General features: G+C 36.8%; 1 pseudogene; it reads left to right on the forward strand.

Moving 5' to 3' along the window:
* The first annotated feature begins 18492 nt into the window (after positions 1 to 18492).
* LOC141499100 (protein phosphatase 1A-like) lies at positions 18493 to 19117 on the forward strand (annotated as a pseudogene).
* Positions 19118 to 20066: the final 949 nt, after the last annotated feature.

Consider the following 20066-nt stretch of genomic DNA (forward strand, 5'->3'; position numbering starts at 1 on the left):
GAAAGCAATAGGGAACCACTGTAGATTTTTAAGAAGAGGGGTGACATAATGAAAATGGAGTTCAGGAAAATTATTCTCATAGTGGTACTAGAATGGAATAGAAGAAAGAGAGAGACTATGAATAGGACACAGATTAGGATGATGGTACTGAAAATGGAGAGGAAAGAACAAATCATGGAGACACTATAAAAAGCAAATGGCAGAACTAGGTTTCTATTAAATTTAGGTTTCTTATGGAATGTATTGCCAGAGGAAGACTTGGTTGTTCAGTTTTTGTACTTGTGCTGAAAAAGGACCAATATGACATCCACTGTTGGGGTCAAGGTATAGTGTGTCTGGTTGTGGCAAATCAGACCAGTATGAATTTGGAAGACTCTTCCACAGGTCAGGCAGAAGTAGTCTATATACATACATATATCCCAAATTTTCTTGCCTAGCAGATTGGACCAACTGATACTACTGACCAGAATGGGACAACTAGGGAACTTTGTTTGGACTGGATGGAGATTAATGAGTTTCCACCCATGATGCATTTGAGATGATAGCTGAATGTTCTGGTGTCCTTGAAAGAAGCTCCTTGAGGGCAGAGACCATGTCACTTTTCATCTTTGTATTCCCTGTACTGGTACATAGCTTTGCATAGATTATCTGCTTAATAATTTGAATTGAATTGAACTATAAGTGGCTTATAAAGAACTGGAAATTTGTGACAGGTTAATGTGAGGTAGTGAAAAAGTATGTTTCCCTCTCTGTTAATAGACATTGAATTAGTCCCTCAGGAAATGCCTAACAGAGCTCTCTGTAGCACTTGGAATTCTTTTAGCGGTATCATCTATTCCAGCACTCTAGTTTTACAAATGAGGAAATGAAGGCCTATAGGAGTACAATGGCATTCCCCAGATCATGAAGTTAATAAACCAAAACAAGTTAGAACTTTGGTTCTTCAACCCCAAATCCTAAACTTTTTACCTCAATGTTTTACAATTTGAAATGAATTTTTGGAGGGTTTCTTTTGAGTTTTTGTATCATGATCTGGTTGCTGCATGATGCTGGAGCTAGAAGCAGTCAGAGATCCTTTACCAGTGCTTGGAAAACTGAGCACAGAGAATCAAGCTTTATTAGTTCTAGTTTGTATATGATTGCAAATTCATTCATAAGAATCCAGAGTTGTCTAAAGTAGAGAGAGATTAGGTCACTTCTTTGTGATCAAACAACCAGTATGCATCAGAAGTAATACTTGAATCAAGGTCCTTCCAACTTTTAAGGGATAGCTCTCTATCTACTATACCACAATGACTCTCTATTTATAATTATATGTACACAGTTTGATTTGTGAGATCCTCCTTTCCATTCTTTGAGCTGTCTTGCTTTTAGAATCTCTGTTCATGAGATTATACCTATTCTTCTCTAATTAAAAATATAAAAATCATAGATATTTGTGAGGCATGTTCTTCTTTGATTATGAAGTCCAAGATGTCATATACCAAGGTTCTAATACATGGTGCTAATGGTATAGCTCATTTAGCCTCTCTCCCCTTTCTGGACTGTATTATATGGGCCATCCAATTATATTGTGGTACTTTTGAACCAATTCAACTCTAAGAAAACTCTTCTCCTTCATCATGTCATATATGCCGATACATAGTTATGACATTCATGTAACTTACCTTGGTTACCTTCACCGATCCTTTTATTATAAAAAGGATCAGTGAAAGTAAGCAATACCTTTTACCTTTTCATAAAAACACAAACTTGGAATGCAAAAGTTGTATGTCAGTGAAATGCTGGGAAACCAATTTCTAATTACAGAAGATAGCAGCATCTGTATAGTCTGTGATCACTTTCCTTTGTCAGAGAACTTTACCACTTCTGGCTATCTCCAATATCACTCTCCAAGCCATAGGGCTTCTGATGCTTGATGATTCCCTGGTTCATTTGATTACCTCCATGCTTAGATCTAATTTATGCCAAAGATGTACTCACTAAAAAAGTCTTAACAAAGGGAAAGAGTTGGAAAGCTCAGGTGTCGTCAAATTCTACCCTGATAACCAACACCTCTTTGTTTAACTTCAAAAATGCTCTTCTGATGCCTGTGGTCTTTTCTTTGGAAGGTATTCACTTCTGACTGTAAAGCAGGTGATATTGCCCTTAGTACTTCAGGTTGGTGGACTGTTACATATATACAACTAGTATTCAAAATATTTAAGAGGTCATTTAGTAAAACTTTCCTTTTTTTTCTAGATGAGGGAAGTAAGAGTCAGAGAGGTTAGATGAAATTTCCAGTCACACAGATAGTAAAATGGCAAAATTGGGACTTGAACCCAAATCCTCCCTCTCTAAATCCACTTTGTTTCCACCCATTGCTTCCCACTAAATTCTGACGTACACGTAGAATCCTTGTAGTAGAAAGCATGCTGGAGGTGAATTGTAATCCCAACTCTCACCCTAACAACTATGTGGTCCTGAATGAATTCCTTGGTCTTCTTAAACTTCATTTTCCTTACCTACACAATGAGAACAGTGCATCCTGTTTTTGCAACTTCCCTTACAGGGTATTGCGAAGTTGTTGATTTTTAAACCTACAAGTACTATATAAATAGAAATTAGGAACTAATTGAACAGTGAACAGAGTAATAAATTAAATTTCCCATTCCTTTTATGATCCTCTCTTCCTTGACTTCCTTCCTCTATCCCTTTCTCTTAGACATTATGTTTTTAGATGCACTTTGAACATGTTTGTTATGAAATGTAGCAAATAGGTAGGTGCTTTTTGTTAGATTATTGAGAGACTAGAGGGTGCCTTTGGTAAAGGTGGGACCAAAGAAAATTTTCTGGACCCAATGACTTACAAGCAGAATTGGCAAGGCTGATGTAATTTGTTATTTACCAGGTGACTGGTTGTAATCATACTTTGCCTTAAAAAAAGAAATTAAAAGCAAGTTTAAATTTATTTCTTGAATAGAAAAAATTCCAGTCCCTTTCTGAAGAGAAAAGTTTTACTATATTCAGGAAAAGTAAACAAAGATCTCTGATTGAAGTGATTAAATATCTCTAATTTTTCTCTGTCCCTATTTCTGTGTCTATTTCATAAACAACCCCAGACAAATTGCCAAGACAATCCTACTTAATTCAGTAACTCAAGACTTGCTTCTACTACTCCCTGGAGCAGAAGTACAATTCCTTCACAAATTATTGATGTCAAAATTCATGAGAGTGGTTTGAAACTGGATGTAATACTCAGTTCAGATTATTTTAAAGAAAAAAAAACCTGAACTGAGTATTCCATCCAGTTTCAGAGAAAAAAAGGCTAAACAATTTTAAAGAAAAAAAGGCTAAACAAAGAACAAACTACAGATCTTTATATAGAAAACTAAAATTGAAGTAGGAACAAAGGAATATCAGAAGAATGTCTGTGAAGAATCCATTTTATTGAATCAAGGTTATTGAAAGTTTTAAGTGTTATGCTCGATTATATTTCATGGAAAGGCAAAGAAGAGAATGGGTAATGATGATTTTCCTATTCACGGCCTGTTGGATCTGGAAGTTAAGAGATTGATCTAATTCAACCACCTTATTTTATATAAACTGAATTCTTGAGAGGTTGAAGGACTTAGCTAAGCTCTCTCAATCAGCAAGTGATTAAGTCAGGAAATGAATCCAAGATATCTGATTCTAAGTCAGAAAGTACCCTTTCATCTTCTTCCTTTTCAAACTGACTGATTTTCCTTCTGATTCAATTCACCAAGTTTTAAAAAGGATCTTTTTTATATAAACACTGAGCCAGATTCTGGGTAGAGATTCAGAGATAGTCCTTACAATCAAGCAAATAAATAGATGCTGTAATCTAGAATAGAATGAATACCTATACAAATTATTATAATTTGAAATAGATCATGACCAAGGCACAGTGAAATCTAAGAAAAGAAAGTTCATTTCTAACTTGTAAGTGGGTAGTGAACAGGGAAGTATTCCAGGAGAAGGAGTTATTTAAGCTGAATCTTAAGAGAAGCGAAAGAGGCAGAGAGCAGTATGGACAAAGGAAAAGAGATGAGAGTCTGAGGTAGTTTAATTTGATTGGGGTATTTCTGGATAGGAGTTGTATGCCAAACTGTAAGGACCTTGAATGATGAGTTAAGTAAGGAATTTTAATTTTGATCTGAAGACATTAGGGAACCCTTGTGTAAGAGCTAGAAAATAATGATTACCCTGCTTAGGCCTGTGTATAAGGAAGATTTATCTGACAGTGCTGTCAAACATAGATTGGAAACAGGAAGACAGGATACAATATTATTGTATTAGTTCAGATAGATGTTCATGAAGGTCTTTATTTGCATTGTGGGATTAAGAATCAAAAACAAAAAGATGGAACAGATGTGAGAGAAGGTAAGGTAAGGAAATGATTGGATCTGTGAGAAGTATGATAATTCCAGTGCTTCTTTGTACTGAAATTTTTTTTTTTTAGGTTTTTGCAAGGCATATGGGGTTAAGTGGTTTGCCCAAGGCCACACAGCTAGGTAATGTACTGAAATATTAAACACAGTTGATTTAAGTGAATGGTAGTATTGAGAAATTGGTCAGTCAGTCCTGCAAAGAACAGATTTATTCCTAAACACTTAACCATGATAAGAAAAATAATTGATATTTATATAATTCTTTTAAATTGTCAAAGTACTTTTATATACAAGATCTCATATGACCCTTACAGCATTATCATTTTGCAGATAAGGAAACTGAGGCTTAAAGAGGTTAAGTGACTTGTCCAGGGTTGCCCAACTGGTGACTAAGAGAGCAAGATTTGAACTGAGATATTTTTACTCCAAGGGGCAACTAACTGAGTGACACCATAGTGCAAAATCCCTGGGACTGGAATAAGAAGATTCATCTTCCTGAGTTAAAATCTTGGCTTCAGATACTTACTAATTGGATGACCCTAGACAAGTCATTCAATCCTGTTTGCCTTTGTTTCCTCATCTGTAAAAATAAGCTGAAGAAGAAAATGGCAAAGCACCCCAGCATTTTTACCAAGAAAACCCCAGAAACACAAAAAAAGTCAGATACTACTGAAACGATTGAACAACACTCTGATTCCAAGCCCAGCACTCTGTCCATATTTCAAATATCTATATAGAAAGTGCATGTCTTAGAGGAGTCGAGAGGTGGGAAAGCATGCAGTTGAAGATGGGGAATGGAATTTGGAGAACAAAGAAAATTAGAAATAGAAGCTAATTTTCAGAAAATAATCATTGTTGTGTAGATTAGCTTTTTCTAGCCCTTTTATAATGTTAGATAATCCATCTTGAAGTTTGTATTCTATGATTATGTGGTATCATGGGGGGACTGAAAGGCAGTGGCTTCTGCCATGGACACCTCAATTGGAGATACTCTGGGAGAATTGGTAGGGTAGCTTTTTCTAGATAGCTTGCACTCTTTCCTCATCTCACTTAACATCAAAGATTTAGGGAGGACCAAAGAGAAATGGGGCTGAGATTGAACAATAAATAGACTCTTGAAGTAAACACCGATGTCTCAGCACATTTCATGTTTTGACAAGTTTTGTGGGCCCCAAACTACTAGTTGTTTTAAGGGCCTCATTTTTCACTCTCTTGACTTTAATTAGGCTCCCAAGTTTGACAATTTATTGCTATTATCAGTATTGTGTTTTAAAGCTAGCATTCTTTCTAGTCAGACTCCCCCAAACTCACTTGGCTTAACTTCACAAATTTTAAGGGAAGATGCAAACATATTTTCCTGGTGACAGTTTTTGGTATCAAGTCAACAGACTGGCCATAATGAGATATAGTGGAAAAACAAAATGTAAAAGACTTTATAAAATAGCTATTTCAAAAAGTCATGAAACTGTTAAAAATGAACCAATAGGTCTTCAGCTAGAAAGGCTCTATGACTTCAGAAGGCATTTTTTAAACTCTAGATGTTTGGTGGATAAGAAAGTGCAATTCAACTTTACTCATTAGTTCTAAATTTTTATAGTTTCTTTTTTGAGGGGGAGAGGAAAGAAGATTAGTAGAAAGAATAGACCTGAGTTAGATTCTCAGTTCCACTAATCCCTACCTGTATGACTTTGGACAAGTTAATTAACTTCTCCAGGGATGTTTCTTCATTAATAAAAGGACTTGAGTTCCCTTAGCACTCTAAATTCTGTGATCCTCTTGGTCAAGCTGAGTTATATAAAAATTTTCGAGGAAAGCAGTTATTTTGTTTAAAAGTAATGTCCTGTTGGGTTTGTGCTAAATCACAGAATGTAATTACCCAGACCTCTACCTGACTAAGAATCTCTTTGTAGTTCTACAACAAACTCATCAAACTTTTTTGTTCTGAAGACTTTCAGGGATGGTGAACTCATTACCTCGCTAGATAACCTTTCCTCCTTAAATGTAGATCTAAATATTAGGAAGCATTTCTTCACATCAAACCTTAAGCTGTCTTTCATCTTACCCCCTACCTTGATTGTTGCTAGTTTTGTCAACTAGACCAACCCGCCCCCCCAAAAAAACCAGCAAAAACATCAGGCAACCTCTTTTAAATGACTTCTCTTCAATCACAAGGATTTATTAAATGCCTACTCCATGTCAGACACTGGAGATACAAAAATTAAAGGGACTTAAAAATAATGAAAGGAACTTATATTTGCCTATCAAAATACTGCCTGCACATCTTGCCTTCTCCAAGGTAAACCTTCCTATTAGAATAAAATCTAATATCATGGAAAAAATGATCAAATTTGATAGATTCTCACAATTACAGTTAGGGATTCCATCCAATAGATTAAGTTGCTGTTATATGGACTCTGCTATCCCAATTAACAGGAAAAGGGCATTGGACACTTTAGGAGAAGAAAGATAGCATGAGAAGAACAATTGAATACAAAACCAACCAAGTCTTTGCTTTTTCCTTGGTGTCCCTTTTTCAGGGAGGGGGATGGCAGGAAGAAAAGGACCACTTGTTTGTACTGACTCTATTGAGTGGCTAGATAAAGCCTTTCATTATCCAGACTGAAAACTCCATGGGCAAATAATTACCCTCAAAATTAGCTTAGCTATGGGCATGCCAGACCCTTTTCAGGGAACAATGTGGGGGGTTGTTCGTTTTTCAGGGGAATGGTGGTCATTATTAATCCACTGATCCCTTTTTCTCACTGAACAAGGGCCAGAGAAAAGACCTCCTCAGAGCATGGTGCTTGGATTGAGCTATTCTGTGCAGCTAAATTAGAACTCCTCTAGGTCATTTTCAGCAGGTTGTCAGGTTTGTGATTCACAAAATACAATGGTGCTCCAGTGTTGGGCCTATTTGTAATGAAAAAAAGAAAAACAAGAATCTGAAAAGTACTAATAACTCCAAAGTCATCTGGAAAAGGTATGAGCACAAAGTAAAAAAAACTTTAAAAAAAAAAGATCATCACCATGATCATTTATATAGGGTGTCCCAAAATTCATAGTGTACTTTTGAACTTTGGAAGGATTTTCCTGTTTCTCCTTCTTTTAGTAGTATCACTCCCCTAAAATTTACCATGTACTGATTTTGTATGCATTTTCTATCCTAAAAAGAGTTCACAAGATATAGTGGATAGAGAGTTGGCCTTGAATTCAGAAAAAATTGAGCTCTAAGCAACTCCCATGCTATAGTTGGTAAAGAAGGGACTGGAAGTTCCTTATACTGATCAATTTGCAGGTTCAGTCCTATATTTTCTATCTAATTTTAAGCATACTTGTTGTCTTCACTAATAGAATATAGCCTTATTTTTGAAAACCTTTTTTTGTCTTTTTAAAACTATTTTTCCCAAATACATGTAAAATTTTTTAACCTTCATTAATAAAAATTTCTAAAACTTTGAGCTCCAAATTCTCTCCACTCCCTGCTCCTTGAGACAGCAGGCAATTTGATAAAGATTATACATGTATAGTCATGAAAAATATATTTCCATATTAGTAATGGTGAGAAGCAAGCAGAAATAAAAGCACAAAGCCCAAGACAAATAAAGTTAAAAAAAAGGAAGCTTCAGTATGCATTCAGACAACATTAATTTTTTCTCTGGAGTTGGATAGTATTTATCATTGTGAGTCATTCAGAATTTTTTAGATGATTTAGATCATAGCTAAGGATAGCTAAGTTATTCACAGATGATCATCATACTATTGCTGTTATTGGGTATAGTGTTTTCCTGGTTCTTCCCACTTTACTTTGCATGAGTAAATCTTCCTAGGGTTTTCTGAAAGCATCCTGCTCATCAGTTCTTATAGCACAATTGTATACTATCATAATCATGTACCAGAACTTGTTCAGTTATTCCCCAATTGATGGGCATCCTCTCAATTTCCAATTCTTTGTCATAAATTATTTTTGTACATATTTTTCCTTTTTCTTTTTAAAAGTATCTTTGGGGTACAGACCTAGTAGCAATATTGCTGGATCAAGGGTATGCACAGTTTTATAATCTTTTGGGCATAGTTCAAAATTTCTTTCCAGAATGGTTGAATCAATTTAGAATCTCACCAACAGTGTATTAGACCCAGTTTTTCCAGAATTTCCTTTGGAACTTGACATTTTCCTTTTCTGCCATATTGACCAATCCGACAGTATAAGGTGGTTCCATATAGTTGTTTTAATATTCTTTTCTTTAATAAATAGTAACTTATAGCATTTTTATATGACTAAAGGAAGTTTGAATTACTTAATCTGAAAATTGCCTATTTATATTCTTTGACTATTTATCATCTGGGAATGACTTGTATTCTTCTAAGTTTTGACTAGTTTGCTATGAAAATTTTCCCCAGTTTCCATGATTTCCTTCTAATCTTGGCTCTATTGATTTTGTTTATGGAATAACTTTTCAATTTAATGATTTCTATCTTTTATTTGGTCATAAATTCTTCCCTTCTCCATGCACTTGACAAGTAATTTTTTTCCATGTTCTCCCATTTGCTTCTGATATCACCTTTAAGTCTAAGGTATATATCCATTTTGACTTTGTCTTGGGAAATGGTAAGAGATGTTTATTTCTGCCAAACTGCTTTCTAATTTTTGTAGCAGTAATATAAGCTTCTTGAGGGCAGGGACTGTTTGGGCTCTGTAATCTTTCCCAACACATTAGGCATATTAATGCCTGAATACATTTTATAAATGATTCCTGATAAATGGATAGATATGTATCCCTCTATCAGTACTATCTTCCTTAACCTATAAATACATAAAAAAGGAAGGATTTATTATAATTGAGGCTCAGACAGATAGAGGTCAGATTAGAGTAGGCTAGAAAGGGAAGTTCAGGAAGATCCCTGAATATTTTTGGGATGAGTGGAAGATGAGGGGTCTAAAATGACCATGGGGTCAATATGGAAGGATATGGCAAAAATGAATTTGAAAAATAGATTTTCCCAATAAAACAATTTGGAGGAAAATAGTAGGTATGCAAATACTATAAGTTGAAGTCAAAATAAAGTTTTAGATCCATATAATTAGTGTTAAGGGGGAGGCAAGAGGGATTGGAGGAACTGTATGCTAGGTGCTGAGATATAATGAACAAGATGGTTACAAAATTTGCATAAGATACATTCTTAGATTTTCTTCTGACTAGCTAAAACAATTTCCAAATGTCACATTTGACTTCATTGCCAGAAGAATAGATAGTGGGCAGGAATCATTCTTTTGGTTTTTGTGGATAGAAGCAAAACAGAGACGTTATGGATATCAAAGGTTAGTCATATGTTAGTCAGTGTATAGTCTAGATGATACAGACTGTTAGTAGCAAACTTTAATGCCTCCATGAAATATTTACCAAAATGACATTTATTTAAAAATTGTCATTATATATAATTCTATAATGCAAGTCAAATGTGAAATTATTTCTGTAATTATCTGAGATTATTTTTTCTTTATAGCAATTATTCACCTCTTCTAGCTAGAAAATTAAGGGCATTTAGAGAAAAAATCCAGTCCAAGATGAAATATTTATGAAATAAAAAATAGTGATATTGTCCTTGACTGGAGGAGCATAATTTGTGTATGAAAAGAGGAAAAGCTACTAGAAGATATGCATCTGAGTTGTACTCTTCAATACAAATCTCTATAAATATGACCAGAGAGTGAGAGAAGCAACCATTTTCTTTGCAGCTCCCAGTTTAGTCCCTAATATTATGCACATCACTAGTGACAGGTTATCAGGGACCAACTATATTATATTCTACCACCTGTGCCACCTAAAAATACACTAAGTTTAAAATGAATCCAATATCACAGCAGTGATGAAAGAAGATAGAAGTCATTGGCTTGTGCTCCTGCTGTCTTATGAAGCACTGACTGCTGGCAAAGTCATCTTCTGATTAGGAATGGAATGAGGGTCACTTGCACAAAGTACAGGTCATTGATTAAAATTTTGCATAAAACCACAGGACTATTCTGATGCTGCCAATGTTAAGCTCTTCAGTGGAGGTGAAAGTCATTAGAATTATCAAAGATCTCATATACCATTTATTGGAAACCAGAAGTCCTCATGATTTTCTGTGTGATGAGGAGGTGGTTATGCAAGGTTTTATAGAAAAAGTTCCAATGTGTTAAGTCATTCCTATCAATATAAAGGGGCAGCTAGGTAGCACAAAGGATTAAAGCACTGGAATCAGGAGGACAGGAGTTTGAATCCAGCCTCAGACAGTTGACACTTATTAGTTTTGTGACCATGTGCAAGTCACTTAATCCTGATTGCCTTCATCCAGGTCCATCTCCAGTCTTCTGATTTATATCTGGCCACTGGACCTAGATGGCTCTGGAGGAGAAAGTGAGACTGGTGACTGGCACCCCCTCACTCAAATCCAATTCATGTGCTTGTCATGGTTTGATGTCTTGATCTTCTTCCAGAATGAAGGACAAACATGATCACCAATCTAGAATATGAAAATTAAAAGAATACTAGACATATATGTATATGAAGTCCTAGGACTTTATATATGGAATCAAATATATTTCATTAGTTATATTTTTATGTTATTATTTATTCATTTTTCAGTCATGTTCAATTCTTGCCCCAGTTGGGGTTTTCTTGGCAAAGATTCTGGAATAGTTTTCCATTTCCCTTCTTCAGTTCATTTTACAGATGAGATAAATGAGGCAAATTGTAGTGACTCACCCAGGAAGTATCTGAGGATAACTATAAACTCAAATTTTCTTAACTCTGGATTGGTGAACTATCCACTGTGACACCTAGCTACTCATCTATATTTTTAAAGTTGGTTTTATTCTAGGGGAAGAGATGGGGGGGTGATATGGTGTTAGATAGCCACCTTCAAAGGCAGGCGGGAATCTAGCCAAGTCATTTAACTTGTGGCCCAGACAACTTGTTAGGACTATAAATTGTAGCAAAGTTGCTGATCTGCCTTGGAAGAAGTAATTTCTTCACCAGAAGGTCTTTAGGCCAAAGTTATGACTGGCCTGTATTTAAAAAAAAATTTTTTTTGGCAGGTGGTATTAAGTTGGAGAAATTTCAAACATGGTCCTAGACTTGTAGACCTGGAGTTGTTAAATATGGTTAGACAAACATCCTGCAAGCAAATAAGGAACAGGGAGATGATGTGAGTCAAGAGGACCTTTGGATAAGTGATGTAAGAGGGAGAGGCCTTCCAATGAATACACACACACACACACACACACACACACACACACAGGCTCTCTCAACTTAGTTTTCCTTATTTCAGGTTCTATAGGAGAACCTTGGGGTCACTAAGTCTGAAGGGTAATAAATTGCCTTCCTGATTTATGATGGAGTTACCATTTGAGGGCCAAGACTTTAGTCAGTAAAGTATCTTATTTGAATAGTGTGGTATCCAAGTGCTTCATTATACCAGCTCTCATCCCAACTAGAAGCAACATAACAGAATATTTATGTTGTCTGAGGATAAGTCAACATAAATTTGGAGCTGCTAATTATTAAGTTAGCAGTAGAAGACTAAATCTCAAGATCCTAACAATTCTGTGAAACCATTTGGAAAGTCATTAAAGATTGTCCTTTGTTCTCAAAAAAGACCATGACATAAGGGAGGTGATGTCATGACATATACATGAATTGGATTTCAGTGGGGGTTGCTCTGCCAAGACCAGCCTCACTTTCTCCTCCAGAGTCAGCTGGGTCCAGTGGCTAAATATGGATTAGGACCACCGGAGAAGGTCCTGGATGCAGTGGGAGACCTTGAGCTCTATGATGATGGAAAGGGGACCTGGAGTAATGAAGCCACAGATTTCCCTGGTGTTATTTGCTGTATATCCTAAAGATAGTCTATCAAATGAATCTTAGAATAATGGGGGAAAAAGAATAAGCATTCATAATGGCTATTAGGTGCTAGACATTATGTTAAGCACTTTTACAAATATTTTCTCAGTAGGGACTATTATGGAAGAAAACTCAAGAGCTGTCTAGCTGTGTCTAATTTCTAGGCAGGATTTCCCCTCAACTCTTATCAAAGATTTTCTGTGAAACTGATTCTCATTCTCTTGGGTGAGATATATTAGATCAGTATAATTTAGATTACAGAATGATCACTGAATGGAGAATTAGTAAGCCTGGGTTTTGAAAGAGTTGGGCTAGCGGCTGGTCCTACCCATTCTCTTTACCTAAATTATGTTCAGTTCTAAAGGGGATAAATACTTTTAACCTTTACTTTGGTGTGGTGGGATTAATATCCTAGACCTTGCTCCTGTGTTAAGTTAGGCTATACTTTCTTTATAAGGTATTGAAACCATCCTGGACATATGCTTGACTCGGGAAATTTGAAGGCTTGGGCTATCAACTTCACACTCCTGATAGTCTGAAAACAAAAGTTGGAGGTATTTCAGGTACCCCCTTTTGCTTGACTGGCAGACCACAATGGGAATGTCTGAGGAATTAAGTCAACTTGTCTTCAATGCAAATCCTGGTTGAATAGCCTTTTCTTGTTATGACTTAACCTTTATTAAGTGTTAAGTGACCTGAGTGATTCATTTCATTCCAATATCAAAGCTAAACTCCTGGCTGGGAGTGATGGAGGAGGGGGACAGAACTGGCTTGAGTCAGAGCCAGCCCAGTTGTGATAAAGTGTTTCTATAGCTGATTCATATTCTTCCCTTGTCTCTTTCAGTACCTGTGTCAGAATGTTCTTTGTGACCATTCTCATCTAGATTGACTTCAAACTTCTCTTTCTTCCTCCCTATATTGCCTGGACTGGAAAGATACCTCTGTGATTTTTTCCCCCCAGCTTTCCCATTTTTCCAGATCTGTGGAGAACAGTATGGAGTTAGAACTTAATTGTATTTCCTCCTGTTACTCCACCAACTTCACCTCTGATGTTTCAAATGCGGTGAAGGAATTCGCACACAGTCCTGGAATTTTAAAACCATTAATAATTTATTATACAAGCCTGCAAAGTGTACAGATTAAAACCTTTTCTCCTCATGAAAAAGCAGCAATCACCTTGTAAGCTGCTAGGGGGCAGGAAAATAACAAAAGACCAGGTGGCGTGTGTGTTTGTTTGTGTGTCTGTGTGTGTCTGTGTGTGTGTGTGTGTGTGTGTGTGTGTGTGTGTCTGTGTGTGTGTGTGTGTGTGTGTGTGTGTGTGTCTGTGTGTGTGTGTGTGTGAGAGAGAGAGAGAGAGAGAGAGAGAGAGAGAGAGAGAGAGAGAGAGAGAGAGAGAGCGCCAGAGTCAGAGCCAGAGCCAGAGCCAGAGCCAGCCAGGGAAAGCTGACTGGGCTGAGACTCTTGAGTTTGCACTCTGAGGGAAGTCCAGGTCAGACTTTTTATAGTCTTGCCCACTCTCTGGGTACAGAAGGGTCAGGAGAGTTTAGACAATGGGGAAATTCTCCCTCTCTATGTGACTGATACAGGCAAAAGACTGGAAGTTGGGAGGTGGAAATGAGGTGTTGAGAATTTACATTTAACAATGGAATAATAGGAGTCAATTCATATCAAAGGAGCAGATAACATTTTTACAAAATTTAACAGAATAAAGGATTACAAAATTTTTTTCCAATTACAAATCTCCTATGTCCATAACTCCCTGCATCATATGGAAGAATTTTCCCTTGCCAAGCTCCTAATGTTCTTAATGTGGACAGACACTTAATATGGAAAGTGCTGATCATCTTCTGGGAAGATTGCTTAATGAAAACACCAGTAAATTATCTTCAGCTCTAAACATACATTCTCAGCTCACCGTCTGCTGCTCCACCTGTCCAAAACTATAGCAGAAAAGATCTCGAGGGAGAACAGAATCTTACAAGCTATAAGGCTTACTTTTAAGTGATAGCCACAACCTGGCACCTGAGGATTCTTGAACAGATGACCTAAGGTAACCTTCTCCTCAGATGACATGTTAAAATTGTAGCATAGTCTTCAATTCCTTCACTTTAACAGAGGATTACATAATTATTCTGGTTTGAGAGCCCTTTCTTATTGAAGTCCTATGCATCACTTTTATTCAACATAAAACAGCACATCCAAGAAAAGACCAAATCTGCAGGGGATTCCATGATATGAATGAAAGATGGCAAGCTTTGCAACGAGAGTGGCAAAACCATGTAATTTTTCACCAACTTGGGTAAAAATAACATTTTTTTAAATGAAGAGTTGAGAAAGCAGAAATTAAGATATGCAATCCAATAACTGGATTGTGCTACACATGGAAGAGCTCTAATTCCAATCCCCCAACAAGACTGAAAATAAAATGTCAAATTCCTCAGAAGGCTGAAGATTAGACATTGATTAATCAGGCTATTGACAAAGATTGATTTAAGGCCTACTATTATTTTAGTGACAAAGATGAAAACAGTCCCTGCCCTCAAGAAGCTTATATTCTATTGGGAGAATACATGTACACACATAAATAAGTATACATAAATAAGTATGTACTGCCTATATACAAAAAGAAAAATACTTTTGGTGGCACCAGTAAATGAGTTAGGCATTTATGCTGAGCTCAGAAGAAATCTAGGGATTTTAAGAGGTTGAGGTGAAAAGAAAGATATGCAAAGGAATTCAGAGGTGGAATGCCATCCATGAGGGGCAGGACTATAGAGTCCATGAAAAGGAGTAAGGTGTAATTCTGGAAATGTAGGATTAATTCATGTGACAAATAACTAATGGATAAATGGAGAGGTTTGTAGTTAGTCCTAGTTGCAACAGAGAGGCTTTTAATTTTATTTAGAAGGGGAATAAAATAGTCAGGCCTGTGTTTTAGGAATATTGTTTTGGAATCTTATTGAGGATGCCTCCCACAGGCAATAAAGGATAGTGAAAGGACCTGGGTTTGAATCTTAATTTCACTAGTTATTACCTGTATGAACTTTGTCTATGTTCCTTCCGATCACTGACCTCCGTTTCCTCCTTCCTAAAAATGAAGGATTTTGACCAAAGTATTAGTAAGGCTCTTTCAAGCTTCAAATCTTATTAAATCCAGTTAGACATGCTTTTAAAGAATTTTCATTACTAGAAACTCAAGGAACCTGAGATGTTTATTCTTGAGAGCATAGAGTAAGAGGGCTCCTTCAATCTATCCTTTAACTTTTACACTTGTCCAAACAACTCTGAGGGGCTTCTCTTCCCAGATTGATTCCTTTGTGAAGGAAAACTAGGCTATGTCTTGCCTCCATTCTTACCTAGCCTTTAATTACTGAATGGGTGTTGTTTCAGACAAACTGAGAATTGGATCAGACCTTAATTTAAAAAGGTCAAGGTTTCTCACTGCAACTGGAGCCATAACCAATCATCTGGAGCTATGTCTGGTCACTGGACTCAGATAAATCTGGAGGAGAGAATGAGGCTGATGACTTTGCACAGCTCTGTCCCACTTAAATCCAATTCATTTGAAAGTTAAGACGTCACCCTTCTGACTTCATCAGTCTGTTTCAAGAATGAAGGAAGAATAGTAGTCATGGTAGCCCAAACAAAATGAACTTCCTTCTTTTCTAGTGATCTGAACAATGATCTCTATAGTCTAGCTTTAATGCTTATGCTTTGTTAGACTAACCCACATTTAAATTCCTCCTCAATAAGGGGCTTGCCTCATTATAGTCCAAACTCAACATATTTCTATTTAAATAGTAACAGGTTTGAAGCATTTTTACATTATATCAGTGGGGATCATCAATTATTTCTAAACAATCATCCCCTGCCAATTTCTTTTCTTCCCTCCCTTCAACAAACATATGAGAGATAATATATTTTCTGGCTGTCTTATCCCCTCTTTCCTTTTCCCCCCTTTTTGTCCTTGGGTCAATTTCCCCTTGACCTCTTCTAAGATATTTTCAACTAAACTTGTTGGAGTTTGCACCACCTTAATATTGGTGTTGGTGCTGGTCTGAGAAAGAATTCACAAGACATGGGCTCTCTATCCCAGGCAAGTTGGCATTTTATTGGACACTGTGCTGGTGCAGTAGACTGAGAGTTGGAAGATACTCTAGCAAAGATGTATCTGCCTTATCTGCCTTTATATAGGGAAAGAGGAGGAAGGAAGAGAGAAGTTATCTCAGATAAATAGTTATGTGTCTGGAGGTCAGACATTGGCACCACCAGAAGGAAAGACATTCTAATAGAGTTTTAACATGTGCTTATAAAAGGGATTTTTGTAAATCAAAGAATACTCCAAGTACTAGAAGCACTTGACTGACTTTTGCATAGGGTTAAAAGATAACCCTCTTCAGTTTATACTGATAACAAACACACAGGCCTTAGGTAAGAGGTAGGTGATAGGGCCAGTCATAGTTATAATTCCTGGTTTTAGCGAGGACCCAGGAGTGACACTCAAAGCAGATCCGAATGTTAGAGAGAGGACTCATTAACCTAAGATTATTATTATTTTTCTTTTAGTTTTTGTAAGGCAAAGTGGCTTGCCCAAGGCCACATGGCTAGGTAATTATTAAGTGTCTGCGGTTGGATTTGAACTCAGGTACTCCTGACTCCAAGGCCAGTGCTCTATCCACTGCGCCACCTAGCCACCCCTAAGATTATTTTTCTATCTGCCTCTGTCTCTTGATTCTCCCAACCCTCATCTCTTACTTGTCTTTTTTTTTTCTCATTTCCTCCCATTTTCAAGTCCAGAGTAAGAAACAGAGCCTGGAGAATAATGGCGTGAACATGACGGGCTTGAACTTTTCCTTAACATTTGGTTCTAGAGGAAACTGGCCAGAGGAAAGAACCCTGACTGACCTTCTTGGTTGACTGGATTGAGATCCTACACAGCCTACTGTGGGATGTTGGAGAAAGAGGGGCAGAGTCAGGAAAGAAGGTAGCCTGGGAAGGCATGAAGAAGTCAGCTTCCTTACTTGAAGATAGGCTGACAGGTGGGAGTCTATTTAAGAATGGCTGAAAAAGACCATTGTGTGAAGTTCATACCACTTCCCATTTTCTTGTCTTTGCTTGATCCAGCTGCTAAGTTCACAATTCACAAAGATGCTCTGCTCACCAAATGGAGTAAATCCTTTGTAAGAAAAAAATAGGTAAGTTACTTAGAACACAGTGCCAAGATAAAAAAAAAACTATGAAAGGTGACCTTGTAAAGGGAAGTAAATTCTTATTTTTCTACTTCCTTGAATCAGTCATTGTTTTAGAATCATTTTATAACAAAGTATTATTACTTATTTTTGGAAAAATTGTGAATAGCCTATTATTCAGGTCTATATTTGAGACAGGGTGATAATGCTAGGAAACTGATTCTAATGGTAGTCTGGGTTCAGCAATTTCCTTCATAAATTGGTATTTCTTGATAGAGCAGATGTGGACAAAATGCTTCAATGAAGCTGCCCTCCAGGATGCTTTATGTTGTTAAGAATAGATGTTTTCTGATTTTCCCTTTATTATGATGGCAGGATTTGCTGATGTCATACCTTGATCTTTAATCCAAAGGAACCTGAAAGTAACAGAATAGAAATGTCTCAAAATCACTTCCCTCTTTATTGGAAAATAGTCTGACTGATGGGAGTTTACTTAAGAGTGGTTGAAAAAGGTCAATATGTGACCTGCAGGCTATTCACTACAGATTGCATCTGTACCTCGTTCTTTATTTAGCAAGTGGGCTGCCATTGGTGTAGCCAATCATAGCCTATGGCTCTGGCTCTCCCTCTGGCCATGCTTTTTTTTTTTCTTTGAATTGAAATCCTGTTTCCAATTGTTCCACATCAGAGCACTTCTTTAAGATCACTTTTTGGGAGATGGAAAGTCAAGCCTTGATAAAGCAGTATTATTCTGGCCTTTGTTTTGCTTGAGAAGTAAAATTTGTACCATATGTTCCAGTTTTTCTTACAGGGAGAGAGCACCACTTTAGACTGGCTAACTGATTATTTATTAATCTATTATCATGGTAGGGTGCAAAATAGAAACTGAGACCTTAAATGGCAGTCAATGAAAGCATATTCATGAAAGCATGGCAACTTTCTAACTAGGTTAGTACTGTAGCTGCTATTAACTCGGAAAGGATGAGATAGTTTAACATCCAGGACCCCTTCCAACTAAAATATAGAGACATAATGGGGGCATTTTTAGACAAGCTGAAGATGGAAACACATAATGCCCAAGGGCAAGGTAATGGACTGGATTATGGACTAAACAGTTTGCAAGGTAAGCAAGTTGAAATGGAAGATATACTTATAGCTGTGATTGGTTTGCCAAGTGGACTACATGAGTGGTCATTTTTTGTATGATGGGCATGCTGATTCCCAGGTTGCCACAAAGTGCTATGAGCATTTGTTAGATTACATCACAGATAACCAGGATTTTAAAGAATCTGAAGGGCCACCTTCTATGGAAAATATCAAGAATAGAATTGGAATTTTCTGCAGATTGATGAGAATAATATCAGAGAAGAAGCATAATACAAACTGAAGTGAGTCAACAGCAGTGGGTGTCTTGATTTCTCTTTAACATACATATTTCATCAACTGTGGAGACTCAAGAGGTTTACTTTGTAAGAAAAGAAAAGTTCATTTCTTCACACATGATCTCAAATCAAGTAATCCTTTGGAAAAAAAGGTGCCTCTATGGTGTTTCTTACTATGTACTAAAATGGTTCTTCTCTTTCCTTTGCTCATCTATGCCCTCCTAGTTCCATTACAGTCATTGGTTTTATTCAGGGGAGAAAAACATGGCAAATGAGAATGAAAGATGGTACTGTCAAATCCCTAAACTTGGAATTTAAAGATGACTTCATTTTACAAATGAGAAAACTGAGTCCCAGAGAAGGTAAGTGATTTGTTCAAAGTCAAATGGATGGTAAATAGCAGAGCTCAGATCTGAATTCAGTCTCTGATTGCATATTCAGGTCTCTTGTTTCTCAACAAAAAAATCTATTGCCCTTTGATTTTTTTAAATTCTCTTTGGACAATGGCTCATTAAAGTTCCTATTTTTAGGTAAGGACTAAAGGTGGCATAATTAAGCACTTGGATTTAGGTATATAAAGCAAACTGTAACTTATTGAGATTCAGAAGATTTGTTGTGGGTGCCCATTTCACTGTTCTTTCTGTGTTGGTTTACCCCCCTCCCCCCATCTTGTACCCACAGTAGCAGGTTAGGCTACTATCTACTAGTAAGTCTTAGTGGTAGTTGACTTCTATAATTATTCTGAGTTTTGGGGGCAACCTTGTCAGTGACTACTCTTTCTACAAGGGCTCTTGAATCTTACTATTTTGTTTTCTATTAAGAAATAAGCCCAACGACTCTATTCTTAATTTAAAAAAATTACTCAAAAGGCAGGCAAAGGAAAAACAACATTCATAAAATATTCTGCCTGTAAACCTAAGTGCCCTTTCTCACCAAAGTACCCAGGGTCTTTTGGGGTGAGAGATGATGAAAATCTGAAGCATTATCATGCATTCATGGGTTAAGCAGATAGTGTAAGGGACATATAGTCAGAGCAACTCACAACTTTGTGTAGAATTTTTTTCACAAGTTGAATGATGGGTATGTTAATTTGTTGGACAAGTGTATCCAGTAGATACTGTCTAGACTGAAATGCTGTGCTGCAGTTGGACTGGACTGTTTTTGTTTGTGTGCCAGGTTTCTCTGTTGGCATGCCCCTCTTTGATGCTTGGGGAGTGATTTGCC

Source organism: Macrotis lagotis, chromosome X (genome assembly GCF_037893015.1).
Source record: "Macrotis lagotis isolate mMagLag1 chromosome X, bilby.v1.9.chrom.fasta, whole genome shotgun sequence".
Taxonomy (NCBI): Eukaryota; Metazoa; Chordata; class Mammalia; order Peramelemorphia; family Peramelidae; genus Macrotis; species Macrotis lagotis.